The following is an 18,099-nucleotide window of genomic DNA, read 5'->3' on the forward strand; positions in this document are numbered from 1 at the left end:
CGGATGATCTCCCCCTCAGATTTTTCTTAAAAATAAAGCAAAACAAACTGCTCGAATCATTTGACAACGAGAACTGTCACTTGCTTTTGACAGTTCTCGCTGTCAAAAAAAATCGAGCAGTTTGATGCGTGAACGCAACAAAAGGTAAACCAAAAAGCGAGTTATCGCGGTTAACGCGAGTTAAAGCAAAATAAAGCGGAATGGTGAAAGTGAACGCTGCAAAGGTTTGAAAAGGAAGCTCTATCGCTCGGTTAGCGCGGAAGTGACGCCCCCCTCGTAAATTTAAATGTAATTTGATGTAAATTTGCAACAAATTATACGTAAAAACATGATTTTACGTGTGATTCAACAGTTTACGTCGAATCTCAAGTTTACATCAACATAGTTTACATGTGATTCATTTTTTCCGTGTCGAGTAAATTCACATATTTTTTTCTGTGTAGAGAGACGACTCCCATACCTGGAATGACTTAACGGACTAACAACAACCAAGGCCGGGACCGACGTTTTTCTTCCCCATCCGATGGAAGGAACATGGAAGGGCAGTAACAAGAACGTTTTGTTAAATTTTACGAAAGTTTAATAAACCATTTTAATTGTTAAAAATTCTGGACACAGTCTCTCCGCGTATAAAGTGTGTACAAAGTACACGTATGCGACTGCCGGTAGGTTAACCACTCGACTTATGAAGTACTTCCTGAACTTACACTCAATTTGATCCGAGAATAATCGAAACACTTAGCACTCGCAGCTGTAATACTGATCAAAGTTGGCCCACGTAGGGAGCCAAATGTATCAATCGCCCGTCTCCGTAGTTGCATTGTTAATTTCCTTTTGTTAACAGCGGTAAATTTTCTTGAAATATTCGAACTGTCAAAAATTCACCAAAGCTAAATGCCACATTGATCACACAAAAAACTGTGGTAGAAAAGTATCCACCGCGATCAATTTTTGAAAGTTTGACGCCAACGATATTTTTATGCTCCAGCAGAGAACATTTCATAAGATGCACACAGCACACTTTGTCAATAAATCTTCTCTTTTCAGATATGAATGAATCAATTTCATACGTGCAAAAGTTCTACAGCAATAAAAATATTTTCATAACTGGAGGCACTGGATTTTTAGGAATTGCTATAGTTGAAAAATTTTACGCTCGTGTCCTGATGTAAGTAATGAAAACATAACGGAAATTATATGCTTCAGGGCGTGTTCTGATACGTAACGCAAAAATTTTGGATTTTTGAACGTAACACCGGACCACCGGAATGCCCCCCAGAAAAAAGTCACACTTATGGTACTCGGGTCTATATGACCCAGAAATGTTTTTGGCTGCCAAAATTGGGAATCTTGACCGATTTGGATGTCTTGGCCGCAAATGAATGGATAGAATGTCTACTTTGCGATTCCGATTGGCAGAATCGGTTTTGGGCACTGTGGCCACCGGGAACCTGCTACAACCGAAAAAAGTCCTTTTTGAGGCCCCGACTTTGAGGACCTGTATCTCCGGAACGATAACACATAGCGGGTTGCTTCCAGTTGCATTTGACGGATAACAACCTCAACTTTAAGCTCCCGTAGAGATGATTTAACAAAAGTGGACACCGGTTCCGTTAACCCGGAACATCCGAAAAACATGATTTTTATAGCTTTTGTTATAAAATCATCACATTAGTCAATTTTTTCAACCGATTTTTTTGTAAATCAATACATACCTACACTACATACTACCCCTGACTGTTTGGGATCATTCCGGCCAACTGTGGCCAATCCGGAACCGGTTCCAGGGTACCACCAAAACGGTTCCAATAATGGTATCGCTAGAAACCCTTCATGTTGCATATCAAACTTCATGTAATTGAAAATTATGACCATATAAGGTCATGCCGATATCTTCTGACCCAACCTGGTCACACCGGAACCGGTTACTGGTGGCCACTGGGGGACAATTCCGGAGTATGTCATGCGACATATCAAACTTCATGAAATAGCAAATTATGACCATCTAAGGTCATGCCAATATCCTCTGACCCAACCTGGTCACTCCGGAACCGGTTACCGGTGGCCACGGGGGAACCCTTCCGGAGTATGCAAAGAATCCTACCATGCGACGTATCATACTTCATGAAATTGAATATTATGACCCTCTAGCAGGGGTGCCCAACCTTTTGGCCCTGCGGGCCAGTTCTGATTTTTCTAAAACAGTGGCGGGCAGGATCTAATATTTGATAAAAGTTGAAAAAGTAACAGTATTTTTTTTATTATTGGGTTCTTTTAAAGTAAATAAATAAAAGAAATAATATTGGGTAATTCTCTACCAACTCACACGAAATCGGGAAAAGTTGCCCCGACCCCTCTTCGATTTGCGTGAAACTTTGTCCTAAGGGGTAACTTTTGTCCCTGATCACGAATCCGAGATCCGTTTTTTGATATCTCGTGACGGAGGGGCGGTACGACCCCTTCCATTTTTGAACATGCGAAAAAAGAGGTGTTTTTCAATAATTTGCAGCTTGAAACGGTGATGAGATAAAAATTTGGTGTCAAAAGGACTTTTATGTAAAATTAGACGCCCGATTTGATGGCGTACTCAGAATTCCGAAAAAAACGTATTTTTCATCGAAAAAAACACTAAACAAGTTTTAAAAATTCTCCCATTTTCCGTTACTCGACTGTAAAAATTTTTAGAACATGTCATTTTATGGTCTCGTGGCGCAGGGGTAGCGGCTTCGGCTGCCGATCCCGATGATGCTATGAGACGCGGGTTCGATTCCCGCCTTATCCACTGAGCTTCTATCGGATGGTGAAGTAAAACGTCGGTCCCGGTTTCTCCTGTCTCGTCAGAGGCGCTGGAGCAGAAATCCCACGTTAGAGGAAGGCCATGCCCCGGGGGGCGTAGTGCCAATAGTTTCGTTTCGTCATTTTATGGGAAATTTAATGTACTTTTCGAATCTACATTGGCTCATTTTTTCATTAAAATTTTTTTTTTTCATTTTAAGATTTCGTGTTTTTTCTAACTTTGCAGGGTTATTTTTTAGAGTGTAACAATGTTCTACAAAGTTGTAGAGCAGACAATTACAAAAAATTTGATCTACAGACATAAGGGGTTTGCTAATAAACATCACGAGTTATCGCGATTTTACGAAAAAAAAGTTATAATATTTCTTGATTTTAGGAATTAAAAACAAAGATATCTTTCAAAATGTGTTTATTTGACTTATTTTAATTTCGTTTGTTTGAAATTGTATAGTTATTGTCAAGTTATTGTATTTGACGATTACAATTAAAATTCAAATTTCAATGGTCGTTGCAAAAAAAAAATAAGACATGATAAAATTTATTCAAACGAAATTTGGATTCGAATATCTTTTACAAAAAAAAAAATAACTTTTTGCATTGTTGTGCACCTATATTTAAACATTTTAGAAAAATACTTTAAAATGATTTAAAACACACACACATAATTTCAATTTTTAAAAATACATATTAAATCATTTTCATTTCGTTATTTTTCGAAATTCAAAGTTTCTGAAAATAAATATTTTTTGCACCCTAATTTCTAATTTCTTGACTAATTTTGAGACATTTTTTGATATTTTTAATATATTTGCAGCGATCAGTGTTAATAATTTGCTTTTTTTCGCTTTTTTTATTTAAAAAAAAAAGACTTTGTCACTAAAAATTTGTTCTGGAAAAATTAGTTTTTGCTTACTTATTTATTTAAAAAAAAATAGAAAAAAAACTTCAACGTGAAGTACACAGTTGAACAACCAAAGAAATTTATACTTAGATCAATAATTTTGTTTTCTTGCACCATTGAATAAAATCAGCAGGTTTATAATATAACAACATTCTTCACATTTGAATTTATTGATATTTTTCAACTCAAAAGTTTAAAAGATCAAGTTAGAAATTATAAGAATTAAATTCAAACATGAAGAATGTTGTTATAATATGTTAAAATTTGATCTCAATCTATTTTTTAAAATTCAAGCAATCAATTTATTAACTTAATATTTCATGAACAGTAGGAGCCCAGAAAAAGTGACCCCTGCTCCACAAGCGGAAAACGGTTTTTTGGGTTATTTTAAGCATATGTGTAAATTTTGAGCGAAATTGGATGAGATTAACCTATTGATACCCGAGCCTAAAGCTGGCGAAAAAAATGTGTTTCATGCAAAAATGATTTTTTTAAATCGCTAATAACTTTTCAGGATCGAGTTTTACAGCTTTGGTATATTATACAAAGTTGTAGAGCATTAAATTTTCAATAAGAATCTCACTTTTGGGAATATTTGGATGGAAATAGCACACCGTGCAGATCAAGCCGTAAGTAACTTGGGGTTTCCATACATTTTTTCGATTTTTCCCATACAAACTTCACCTCCGAGTATCAATGGGTAAATGATGACCGATTTTGCTCATATTTGGCCCAGAGTCCTAAAATTGGTCAAGGAACAATATTTAGGTTGTGGAGCGAGATTTTGAAAAAAAAAGTTCCATATTCTGGGCACCATAATGAACAGCCTCAAGGGCCGGTCATAGAACTATTTTGAAAAGCTGTCGCGGGCCGGACGTTGGACAGGCCTGCTCTAGGGTCATGCCGCTATCAACCGGCTCCGTGGCTTAATGGTTACGGCTTCTGCCTCACAAGCAGAAGGTTCAGGGATCAAATCCCGGTCGGTACCTTTGAAATTTGGAATCAGGAATTGGAACAAAAACGAAACTGAATCAGGTGGGATTCGAACTCACACCTCTGGATTGATGGTCTGGGACTCTAACCAGTCGGCCATCTGAAGGTTATAAAACATGTTGTATTCTTCTCATATTAAATACGCTCTGATCCCTGATTTGCCTGAAGGGATTGGGAGTCTTAAGATAGATCAAGGATCCGTCTGGTGTTTGCTTCTATGTTAAGGCGGGGCCGGACAATGCCCAACGACCTCGGAATTGGGCCGCTAGGATCTCTGCCATTCTGAAATGGGTCGCTGGAAGCAGCGCGAGGGCTAAAAAAAGCAAAGCAATCCACTTTAACGACCCCCCGGGTCTTTTGTGGTCTCTGTTGCAAGTTTCTGCTCATTTCTAGGCGTCCGAAGGTTATGTGTAGTGAGTCACCCAAAACCTCTTTCACGCAAATGGACCGACGTTTTACTTCCCCATCCGATGGAAGGCCAGGAGGATAAGGCGGGAATCGAACCCGCGCCCCATAGCAATTTAGGGATCGGCAGCCGAAGCTGCTAACCACCGCGCCACGGTGCCCTTCCTGGCCAGCGCGAGGGCTATCACCACCTAATACCCAGGACTGAGATATCAGCATTCAGCATATGCAAAGTCTGATACAAATTATACTATCCCATAATTTCGCTACCGGTTAGCAGGTATTGTATTGGACACACACACACACACACACACACACACACACACACACACACACACACACACACACACACACACACACACACACACACACACACACACACACACACACACACACGGTACACGTCTCGATGGTCCAAGGAGAGGGCTGCATATGACTAACCGATCAAAAGCAAAGCGATTCTTGGGCGCGGTTTAACCCTCGCATGGACTCATATGTATGTAGAACAGGAAATGGTTCTAGCACCCGGCATGGATCCTGTAAGTAGACTAGTGCAGAAAATGCAACGCCTCCCCCCGAAGTTAAACCGAAAGGTGGTCCCGGGGGGAAAAGGGCACGGCGTTCAAGGACTGGTTTAGTGGCTCGGGAAAACTCTTTTTGTTTTCCCAACCCCACACTACCTGAGAAATGAATTCTCAAGTGTCTGATAGCAGATTCCGACCTTGTTAAAAAAAAAGCACACACACACACACACACACACACACACACACACACACACACACACACACACACACAGGGAAACATATCATGCGACATATCAAACTTCATGAAATTGAAAATTATGCCCATCTAAGGTCATGCCGATATCCTCTGACCCAACCTGGTCACGCCGGAACCGGTTACCGGTGGCCACTGGGGGACAATTCCGGAGTATGCATGGAAGCATATCATGCGACATATCAAACTTCATGAAATAGCAAATTATGACCATCTAGGGTCATGCCGCTATCCTCTGACCCAACCTGGTCACGCCGGAACTGGTTACCGGTGGCCACGGGGGGACACTTCCGGAGTATGCAGGGAAGCATATCATGCGTCATATCAAACTTCATGAAATTGAACATTATGACCATCTGAGGTCATGCCAATATTCTCTGACCCAGCCTGGTCACTCCGGAACCGGTTACCGGTGGACACTGGGGGACACTTCCGGAGTATGCAAGGAAGCATATCATGCGACATATCAAACTTCATTAAATTGCAAATTATGACCATCTAAGGCAGTGTTCACCAAAATGTGGCCCGCGGGCCGTATGTGGCCTACCGAGGTTTCTGTACGGCCTTCGAATGGTTTTGAAATTATCATGAAATCCGGCCCACATTGCGTTCTCATATGAAGTTCGCTAGAAAAATTATGAACTAGGTTTCTTTAAAAAGAAGTATAAAACTTGTGGTGCATTATTTTCCAGAAGAATTTATGAAACGATTAAATTTCTAGATTTGGAAATAATGAATATGAAACATTCATTCCTATAAAAATATAAAATTCTGAATATTATAGTGTAACAAAAAAAAATTATTATCTGGGAATCACGTTAATAAAAATACTATGAATACATAAACATCCAATAGTTCTAAACATCAGATCACTTTCTGACTAAAACTTGTTAGAAATATTGAATTAAGTGGTCCTCAGCCAGCTGATCATCGCGGGCTAATATGGAAATTTGCCCCAGAGTCGCGGGAAACATGTAAAATGTTAAAAAAAATAAGTTGCAGGTACAGTTAAATAGTTTGAAAGTTAAATATTGACAAAAAACTAAATTTTTGACAACTTAGAAATTGTCACCAATTATACATAATCAATTGAAAAAAATTCAAATTATAAATCATTCTCATCATATTTCATGTTCTAATTTTCGACAATATTTCACATTAAAAAATAATATTTTTTTGTTATATCTATAATTTTTTTGTTGGTTTTGCCTACACATTTGGGTTGATTGTTCTATTTAAACTTCGAATATTTTTTTTTTTGAAGTAACAGTAATAAGTTTTGAATTTTTCGAATGTTATAGGAAAAAATCATATTTATTGAAATTTAGAAGTTAATTTTGCTTCGGAAAATTTGTATTATTGAACAAGATAAAAAAGTGTTTTTCAATGATTTCAAATTGTTTAAGATCTTTTTGTATCAAGTAAAATCTTCTCGTTTCATTTTGAATCAAAGATTAGGGCACAAAAAACAAAAATTTAATCAAAAATATAATCAAATAGCATTTTTATTTTCTGTCGATTTTTTGGGATAACAAAATTGAACCAAAAAATATTAGCTTGGAATCCATATTTTATAATTTCTTAATTCAATATTTCTAACAAGTTTCAGTCAGAAAGTAATCTGATGTTTAGAACTATTGGATATTTATTTATTCATGGTATTTTTAGTAACGTGATTCCCAGATAATATGTTTTTTTGTTACACTATAATATTCAGAATTTTATATTTTTATAGGAATGAATGTTTCATATTCATTATTTCTAGGGTTAGTGAAATTTCACGATTTCGCGGACAGCGTGAAATTCGCGAAATTTGTCTTTTTCCGCGAAATGCCGTGAAATTTTATGTTTGTGTAAAACTGTAACGATTTTTCTCAAAATATTTTATCAAACTCAAATAGAATTAAGCGAGTGAATACCCTTGTTCAATTACAAATATAGGGTTAGTGAATTGTGATGATTTCACGGACGGTGTGAAATTCATGAAATTTATAAATTTTCGCAAATCATTTTTTTTTTCTTCAAATAACATCAATATTTCAACCATAAAGACTATTTAAGTAAATTTTATAAGTTTTCAATTGAAAAGCTTACACGGAGAAAAAAGCGTTCCGAAAATCGTGAACAATGTGCCACGAAATCTGGAACAAGGTGATATTCCACGGTACGAAAACGTACCATGAACAATTTCCATGAACAAAAAGCAAATCGTGAACAGGTGTTCACGAAAAATCGTAACGCCAGCAGCATAACGCTTAGCTTGTTATCGAAATCATGAACACTGTTCACGATTTCAGGGAACAACGTGGGAATGTGTTCACAATTTAAAGAACCCTTTTTAAATGTGAAAAAAATGATTTCGAGCTGATAAAAAATGTTAAGTTTTCTGGATTGTGTGTTGAAAGTTTTAAGCATATCGAACAGCCGTAGTGGGCAAAATGCAGTTTTTAACTAATAATTTTGGTAAGAAGCCGTTACTCACTGTCACGGCGGCTTAGGGATTTGCCTTTATTTTTTTAAGAGAACCCCATATTTAAATGGCTGTACAACCTGCACAATAATAAGATTATTATGTTTAAAAACGTAACGTAACGCTTCTTTACAATCGTGAACTTTAGTTCATGATTTTTATCATTTCTGTCCATGAAAACGTAGTTTTTTGTTCATACAATCGTGCACGAGTTCACGATTACATGAACAAATATTTTACGCAAAAACATGCACATTTGTTCACGATTTTCGGAACGCTTTTTTCTCCGTGTAATAGGAACTAAAAAAATTTTTTTTCGCCTTAGTAAAATTTTTACAACTATTTTATTTGAAATGTAAAATTTCAAAAGAAACTAAAAAAAATAAGCTTTGTTTTATCCAAAATTAAATGAAGAGATTTTTTTTTTATGTTTGAAATCACCTTTAAAAACATTTCTGTTCCCATTTTGAAAAAAAAATCGATTTTGTTACAAATTATATTATTGTATATTATATAAATTTTGTTTTGGAAAAGAGATCATCTCTCTCATTCTTAAAAAATATTTTAATTGGGCTAAATGTCGCAGATAATGCAAACTATTTTTCTCATTTCGGCTGGACAAGATTGTTGAATATTGCTTTGATATGAAATTCAATAAAATGTAAACTGATAAAACAGAAGCTAATCAGCGAAAATGTGTTTGCTTTATTAGTCTAATATGAAAAAAAGTAGTAATACGCATGCCCTACATTTTGTTTTCAAATATAAATAGAAAAATGAAAATTATGAGATTTTTTTATGTCACGTTCAAATTTAGTGAATTTTTTTTAGTTTATTGAAAAATAATATATAATGAAGCAATAAAAGTAGTTTCTGTGATTTAAACAAAAGTTTTTCAGAGTTATTTTTACATTTTTCACGTTCCGCGAAATTTGCGTGAAATTTGGTGTTTTGAAATTAAGGTCCCCGTGAAATTTGCTATTTTCGAGCGTGAAAAATCACTAAGCCTAATTATTTCCAAATCTAGAAATTTAATCGTTTCATAAATTCTTCTGGAAAATAAGGCACCACAAGTTTTATACTTTTTAAAGAAACCTAGTTCATAATTTCTCTAGCGAACTTCATATGAGAAGAAAATGAAGCAATTCTTCTCCCAGTCATTGGGGAAAATGAAACTTTGCATTTTCTCTTTGACAATATTGCAAATTATGGACTTTTCCAAATCAATCATGTAAAAAACCAAAGAAATTCATTTTTAGACCTTTTATTCACTAACTGTATTGAAGACTTTCATGTACAAGAATCTGTAACCCCCCTTTGGAAGAATGAAGTCTTTCATACAGCAATTGAATATTCTATTTATGTCCATAAAAACACTTTGCACATTGACTGGGAATATGAAGAAGTCCTGGAATACAATAAAACAAACTTTGTAGAAGCCAAACGTAAACTACTTGCAATTGACTGACAAAATTTATTTAATAATGAAGGAAATGTCGACGAATTAGTAGGAAAATTCTATACGGAAATTAACACTATAACATCTGAAACCGTACCCTACTAGAAGAAGACGACGTAATAACACAGGCAATAAATACCCGGTGTGGTTCACTCCACAACTAAGAAATTTAAAAATAGAAAACAAAAAGCCTACAAACTGTACAGAAACAATACAAATGACACAAATCTTCTGAATTATCTGAATATTTCCGACCAATTTTTTTCGGCACTCAATTCTGCCAACGAAGAATATAATAGTAAAGTCGAATCTGAAGTCAAATCATGCCCGAAAATTTTTTTTAATTACGTAAAATCCAAATCCAAAAGTAGTAACTTCCCATCGCAAATGCAACTGGACGAAAATGTAGGCAGTAACTCAAAAGAAATTTGCAATCTTTTTTCAAAAGGAGAATGGGCAAATTTGTATGGTAGCTGGTCCAAGGATGTACACGAACGGGACTAACTTTTTTCGAAAGATCTCGCCGAGACATGAAAAAAACTCTTCTGGACGAACTCTCTAAACCCCGGGGTTCAAAAGTTACAAGTTGTTGAAGTTTGAGCATTTTGGGTTAAAATGTACAAAAAATCGTATTTTTGCTATTGCTAAAATCATTCATAAAATCTCTGTTTCATTATGGATTTCGATTTTCTTGACTTCATTCGACGTGTATCAGCAAAAACTATGAGTTCTGATTTGTCTTACATGATTGAAACATGATTTCTCTTGTTTTATCCGTTTGAACCGTTTGTGCTAGAGGTATCCCATAGAAAAAAGTCGAAACTTCAAGGTTTTGAAACCGGATCCGACCCAGACTGCTTCAGTGAGTATGGAAGGCTTCAGTGCAATGTTGCAACAACTTATTGGGATGGTCTGAGTCATCCGAGAACTCCTTGGAGTTAAGACCGGTGAGTCTACCGCAGTAACAAGCAAGATGTCGGCCGTTTTTGACCACGGATCATACCCGCATGGCTTCAGTGAGTATGGTAGACTACTATGCTGATGTGTTGGAGTGTCCTGGGTTCTCCTAGGAGTCCCTGGAGTTAAGATGTGTGGGTCTACTACCGTAACAAGCAAAATGTCGACCGGTTTTGACAACGGAACATACCCGCATAGCTTCAGTCAGTATGGTAGACTGCTTTGTTAATGTGTTGGGATGTCTCTGGTCATCCTAGGGCTCCCTGGAGTTATGATCTGTAGGTCAACGGATGTTACAATGACTCCCTGGAATGGTCCAGAACATCCCAACATAACAGCAATACAGTCTGGCACACTCACTGAATCTTTGCGGATATGATGCGCGGTTAAAAATCGTCGACCATTTTCTTGTTACAGTGACCCAAATATCTTAACTCCAGGGAGTCCTAGGATGACCAGAGACATCCCAACACATTAACAAAGCAGTCTACCATACTGACTGAAGCTATGCGGGTATGTTCCATTGTCAAAACCGGTCGACATTTTGCTTGTTACGGTAGTAGACCCACACATCTTAACTCCAGGGACTCCTAGGAGAACCCAGGACACTCCAACACATCAGCATAGTAGTCTACCATACTCACTGAAGCCATGCGGGTATGATTCGTGGTCAAAAACCGCCGACATCTTGCTTGTTACGGCGGTAGACTCACCGGTCTTAACTCCAAGGAGTTCTCGGATGACTCAGACCATCCCAATAAGTTGTTGCAACATTGCACTGAAGCCTTCCATACTCACTGAAGCAGTCTGGGTTGGATCCGGTTTCAAAACCTTGAAGTTTCGACTTTTTTCTTTGGGATGCCTCTTGCACAAACGGTTCAAACGGATAAAAACAAGAGAAATCATGTTTCAATCATGCTAAGACAAATCAGAACTCATAGTGTTTGCTGATACGCGTCGAATGAAGTCAAGAAAATCGAAATCCATAATGAAACAGAGATTTTATGAATGATTTTAGAAATAGCAAAAATACGATTTTTTGTACATTTTAACCCAAAATGCTCAAACTTCAACAACTTGTAACTTTTGAACCCCGGGGTTTAGAGAGTTCGTCCAGAAGAGTTTTTTTCATGTCTCGGCGAGATCTTTCGAATAAAGTTTCTCCCGTTCGTGTACATCCTTGGACCAAATTTGCCCATTCTCCTTTACACCTCATTTTCCGAAGAAGACCGCGACCGCGACTACTTTTCATATATACCGGAATTTCCAAATGACGTCTCAGTCAATTCTTTGTCAGAAACGGAAGTACGCCAGGCATTGAAGGACTTAGACTCATCAAAAGGACCAGGACCCGACGGAATAGCACCTGCATTCCTAAAGAACCTTGCAGAAGAATTGACATATCCACTGCATCATCTTTTCAACATGTCAATAAATACTGGAAAATTCCCACAAACATGGAAAAGTCTTTTTGGTGCCTATTTTCAAGTCAGGCCCAAAATCAGACATACGTAATTATCGCGGAATTGCCCTTTTGTCTTGCATTCCAAAACTTTTCGAATCTATTATAAATGAAAAATCTTTCAGCAAGTAAAAACCGCATCACATGTAAACAGAACGGCTTTTTTAAAGGCCGCTCTACTAGCACCAACCTTTTAGAATTTGTAAATTTTACACTGAATGCAATGCATAATCGCAATTTCGTAGAAGCAATTTACACAGACTTTAGTAAGGCATTTGACAGAATCGACATACCATTATTAATCTTCAAACTGCAGAAAATTGGAATTCAACCGAATCTTTTGGAATGGCTTAAGTCATATTTGACTAAGCGCGAACAAATTGTTCGCTTCCAAAATGTACTATCGGAATCAATTCACGTCACCTCTGGGGTTCCGCAAGGATCCCATCTAGGACCTCTTCTTTTCATCTTGTATGTAAACGACATTTCCTTCATTCTTAAAAAAATTAACGTACTTGTATATGCAGACGACATGAAATTGTATATGGAAATAGGAAATGCCAATGACAGTCATGTATTCCAAAACGAAATTAATCTTTTCTACACATGGTGTAGTAAAAGCCTACTCCAATTGAATGTAAAGAAATGTAATTCCATTGCCTTCAGCAGAAAACATGAAACACCAAACATAACAGTATTATTAGGAAACCAACCAGTAGAAAAATGCAAAGTAGTACGTGATCTAGGTGTCATCCTAGACTCACAACTAACTTTGTAGAACACTATAACACAATAATAAACAAGGCAAAAAGTACATTAGGCTTTATAAAGCGCTTTGCATTCAACTTCCAGGACCCGTATACTATTAAATTACTCTATATAACGTATGTCAGGCCACTCTTGGAATACTGTAGTATCGTCTGGAATCCATACTATGCCGTACACCAAGCACGTATTGAATCTGTCCAAAAACAATTCTTACTGTACGCACTACGTAAACTTAACTGGACTGCATTTCCTCTCCCATCGTATGAAGCACGCTGCATGCTCATAAACATACAATCATTGCAAGAACTTTGTAAATTTGCCATGCTCTCTTTCATCAACGACATTATTTCTCAACGCATACAGTCAGCAGCATTATTTTCAGTAATACGCAATAGTATTCATGAACCAAGCCGTACTCTTAGACATTCACAACTTTTTAGAATAACTGCATACACGACAAATTATTTAAAAAATTCGCCATTAAATCAAATGATGAGCTTTTATAATGAAAATTCACAGTACATACATTTCGACATGTCTAAACCGGAACTACGAAAAAATCTGTACAATAGAAATAATATCTAGTATGTAAGAAAATTGTAAGTAGTCTACATAAGCTTGACGAATAAACAATAAACAAAACCTTTGGTGGTCATAATCTGCTATTTCATGAAGTTTGATATGTCGCATGATATGCTCCGGAAGTGTCCCCCGGGGCCACCGGTAACCAGTTCGGGCGTGACCAGGTTGTGTCATAGGATATTAGCATGACCTTAGATGGTCATAATTTTCTATTTTATGAAGTTTGATATGTCGCATGATATGCTTCGTGACCAGGTTGGGTCAGAAGATATTGGCATGACATTATATGGTCATAATTTTCAATTACATGAAGTTTGATATGCAACATGACGGGTTTCTAGCGATACCATTATTGGAACCGTTTTGGTGGTAACCCGGAACCGGTTCCGGATTGGCCACAATTGGCCGGAGCGATCCCAAACAGTCAGGGGTAGTATGTAGTGTACGTATGTAATGATTTACAAAAAATCCGGTTGAAATATTGACTAATGTGATGATTTTATAACAAAAGCTATAAAAATCATATGAATACAAAGAGACGGGTTGTTCCTTTTAATTCCGCTATATATTTTTAATATCTTGACAGATACGTATTTCGTCTACTACTTGCAGACTTCATCAGTGTTCTGTTCTCGACTGAAGGTTCATCGCTGGTGTATCCGTATTTGTAGTTACTGTATGTACTACCTTCTTGTTCTTCTTTGGTGCCTATATAGGTAACAGCTTAAACAGCCACGTTGAGCCGTTACCTGAATCCTTGTTGAGTAAACGTTTGTTGCCTGCTTTGAAGATTTCCAAACTTTCGGCGACAGCAAGCTTCGATGGGTTCGTGATGTGTCTTAAGATGACCGCGTCGCTAGTTGTGATGTTATGTTTCTTCTTGATGATGTGTTCGGCTACTGCTGACTTGAAATGGGGGACAAATCCTTTCCGTATTTCCTCCTTGGCAATTCTGACATCGGTGTCTAAATGTTCGCCCAACCTGGTTTGCAGCAATCTCTTAGTTTGTCCAATGTAGCTCATATCACAGTGGCCGCAGGATACCTCGTAAATGCCGGGTTTGCCTAAAGTCGGTATGGGGTCTTTCGTTGAACCTAAGATGGATTCCAACTGGTTGTTTCTACTGCTGAACACTAAATCGATGCCAAATTTAGCCAGTTTTTGTCGTAACCCCTCAGCGAAGCAGGAAAACAAAAAGAATTGGAGTACATTTTTGAAACAGCGGAAATCAACGGTTACAGCAGAACAACTATCCAAGCAATCATCGATAAGAAGGAAAGAAAACCCAGTCGGAATCGCAAAGTAGACATTCTATCCTTTCCTGTGTGGCCAAGACATCCAAAATTGATCAATATTCCAAATTTTGGCAGCCAAAACCATTTCTGGGTCATATACACAGAACAAAATATGTAAATTTACACAGCACGTAATTGCTGTTTCTTATGTAAACTCACTCAATGTAATGTTGAAATATGATGTAATGAGCAAAAAGTAATGGAAAATACTCCGATGTAAACCTAAATCTAATGTAAATCATGAATCTAATGGAAACGTTGAGCATGGAAACTCAAATCTAATGAATTTCTAGCCGCGTTCGGCTTCCTGTAAATTCCTATTTAATGTAAATCATATATCCAATGTATTTCTGCCAAGCGTTGACTTCAAAACTACCCGAACTAAAAATAGTTATGTTTGGTTCTCTTTCTATCGCTCTCATACTTCACTGGCTCACTGCCTGTGCCTCGACCTGAACAAGTTGATGCTTTAGCGGCTCGTTTATAAAATGCGAAGATGGCTCAGTCGGCAGCGGGTAGCAGCAGTAACACCGAACATCCTACCCGTCGTCCGTTCGATTCCAGTCCAGCGTTATTCCACTTGGCCGTCGACAAGAAAGCGTCCCCTACCTGTGAAACAACTTTTTAAAATCCGAATTTCCTTTGCTGTCCGCTTCAATCATTTTAAAATAGAACATAGGCCACACCCTTTTCCTACTGGAATCCAAGTCGAGCTTCTCATTCCCATTGGCCAATCAGAATTAGTTGATTTGAACTAATGTAAATTCCAAAACTAATGTAAATTTTCAAAACTAATGTAAATTTCCAATGAATCTAATGTAAGGCTACCAACTCTTGCTGAGCAAAAATCCGTACACTTTGCCGATATGCCACCATGGTATAACAAAAACTGTCATTGAATTATTTAGATAAATTAAATTTAATAAATCTTAGAATTAAAAATATAAAACTGTGTCGTTTTTACAGCTAACAAATTTCACAAAATGCTATCAGAGTGCTTATAACTTGCACGTTTAAAAGTATTCATAAAATAAACCATGATTTGAATCAAATAATTATGTCTTCAATTTTGTTTTGTTAAACGTTTAAAAGTTTACGAAATGTCAAGATTGTTTTTACGAATAATATCGCTCTTAGTGTTTTCACGAACACTTTTCCAGAGTTTTTTTTATTGAAAAGGTCCTATAGCATGTGAAACACAACAGTTTATAGGACCTTTAAAAAAACTCTAGATTTGTTAAATGTTCAAATGTTTTCACAAGTTTTAGAAAGCTTTTAGAAATGGAATATATTTAGTAAGGAATTTCTAAAAGAACAATTCTAGAGTTTTTATTTTATTATTTTTTATTGATAATCAAGTTTGAATTGAAGAAAACCCGGAAAACTCTCTCTTTTAAATCAAACTCACAGAAACCAAAAATTTCAAACAACAAAACCTTCGACCAAATCAAAAGCAATTCAATGATTAAAAAGTTGTTAAAATTCCGTACAAATCCGAATTATGCGTAAAATTCCCTACAAAAATTCCGGCCTGTTAAAAATCCGCGAAGAGGTTCGAAAATCCGTATGGTAAGGAAAAAATCCGTACAGTTGGTAGCCTTAATCTAATGTAATTTCCTAATGGACCTAATGGAAATATACATCATTTATCATGATACCTTTGGTACATGATAAATAATGTAAATTTACAGAAATATTTTTTTTCTGTGGAGACCCGAGTACCATAAGTGTATGTACGAAACGAAGACCATGGCCAGGTTAATTTTTCGTAACAGACACCGACACCTCCTCCCCCCGTAACTGCGTTACGTAATAAAAGAACGCTCGCTTACCATACATTTAGAATATAGTGGATTTCGGATTCTGACGGAAAGGCACACACGAAATTAACGCGATCTTACTTTTTTTTTTTAATTTATATTTATTCAGATTTTTTTTCTTCCATGTACATTCATTCAGTTAAAATATTAATGAGTGTCCAATAGGGTGCCCAGAAAAATGACCCCCTGCTCCACAAGCGGAAAACGGTTTTTTGGGTTATTTTAAGCATCTGTGCAAATTTTGAGCGAAACTGGATGAGATTAATCCTACACAGGCAGTGCGCGCTCTTTGGGTGGTAACTAGCCAAAAGTTTGGTACATTTTTGTCAACATCTGGTACCTATAAAAGAGGGCCAGTGTTTGACATACACACTAAAAAAATATGAATTCTACACATGACATAATCTGTAATGTGACATAAAATCAAAGCACGTAATTGAAAGTTTAACATGATTTTACATCTTACGCAACGTAATCATCACAATAATCAGTGAAAAAATTATTTGCAATACAAAGTTAAACGTGATTGAAAATCGTCGTTCATTTGATGTAATTTCCCGTCTCTTCTGATGCACATAACTGGAGCATCAGAATAAACATAATTTTACATCTAACGAATCTTAATTCTACCCATTTTGAACAGCAAAATTGATGAAACGCATCGCAGCGTGCAAGATTGTCAAAAGTCAGCCATCTTGGGAGCAAAACAGAAAGTTCAGTTTCAGTTGTAGCCGCATCAAAACAATGAAGTCTCGCCTCCGGTGTCGTTTTTTCACCAATGTGTGCCCATCTGCAAATTCAAATTTTATCAAGGTAAGTGATTCTTAATTAAAGATCGATTCACAGTTAACTGTTACGTCCTTCAGGTGGCGAACAAAAGAATCCCGGCGCGCAGATTAAAACAGTTTGGCTGAGGACAAAAATTAAGACAATACAATCCGGAACCGATCCGGACCGTCAGCGTCGCAATCTGCAACACCGGGGGCAAACATGAGAAGGAAAAACAAAACTCGGATTAGAACCTCGCAGAAAATTCAACGAGATTCAGGTGCAAAGAAGATAATGCGACCCAGGGGCGCCGACTCAGATGGCTCGCGCTTGGGGCTCAAGCACTCTGCTTGTTTGTTTGGGGGGAGTGCAAGTTATTGGCCGAGAAGAAATGAGTCGAAGTGGAGAAAAAAATCGGGTCCCTGCAAGTGTCTCTAAGATTTGTTAAAGTCAAATGATGGCAGTGAAGGTTAGTTTCTGGTGTCGGAGATCGAATCAGTGAGAAAAAGTGAAATTGCCCCTGAAAAATAGTATGTAAAACAAACAAAACGAAAAAATAAACAGAAGAAATAAAAGCACAGACTATTTTTATTCATAACCTAGAAAATCACACTCAATCTTCCATCAACATAAAATTACATCAATA

The 18,099-nt window shown here is 36.9% G+C and overlaps 1 long non-coding RNA gene across 1 annotated transcript; it reads left to right on the top strand.

Moving 5' to 3' along the window:
* The first annotated feature begins 1,143 nt into the window (after positions 1–1,143).
* LOC119769887 lies at positions 1,144–18,028 on the top strand. Its single transcript, XR_005278559.1, has 3 exons — positions 1,144–1,168; positions 17,329–17,498; positions 17,552–18,028. It is a non-coding gene; the product is annotated as an uncharacterized LOC119769887 (long non-coding RNA).
* Positions 18,029–18,099: the final 71 nt, after the last annotated feature.

The sequence above is a fragment of the Culex quinquefasciatus genome, chromosome 3, assembly GCF_015732765.1.
Source record: "Culex quinquefasciatus strain JHB chromosome 3, VPISU_Cqui_1.0_pri_paternal, whole genome shotgun sequence".
In the NCBI taxonomy this organism is placed as follows: domain Eukaryota; kingdom Metazoa; phylum Arthropoda; class Insecta; order Diptera; family Culicidae; genus Culex; species Culex quinquefasciatus.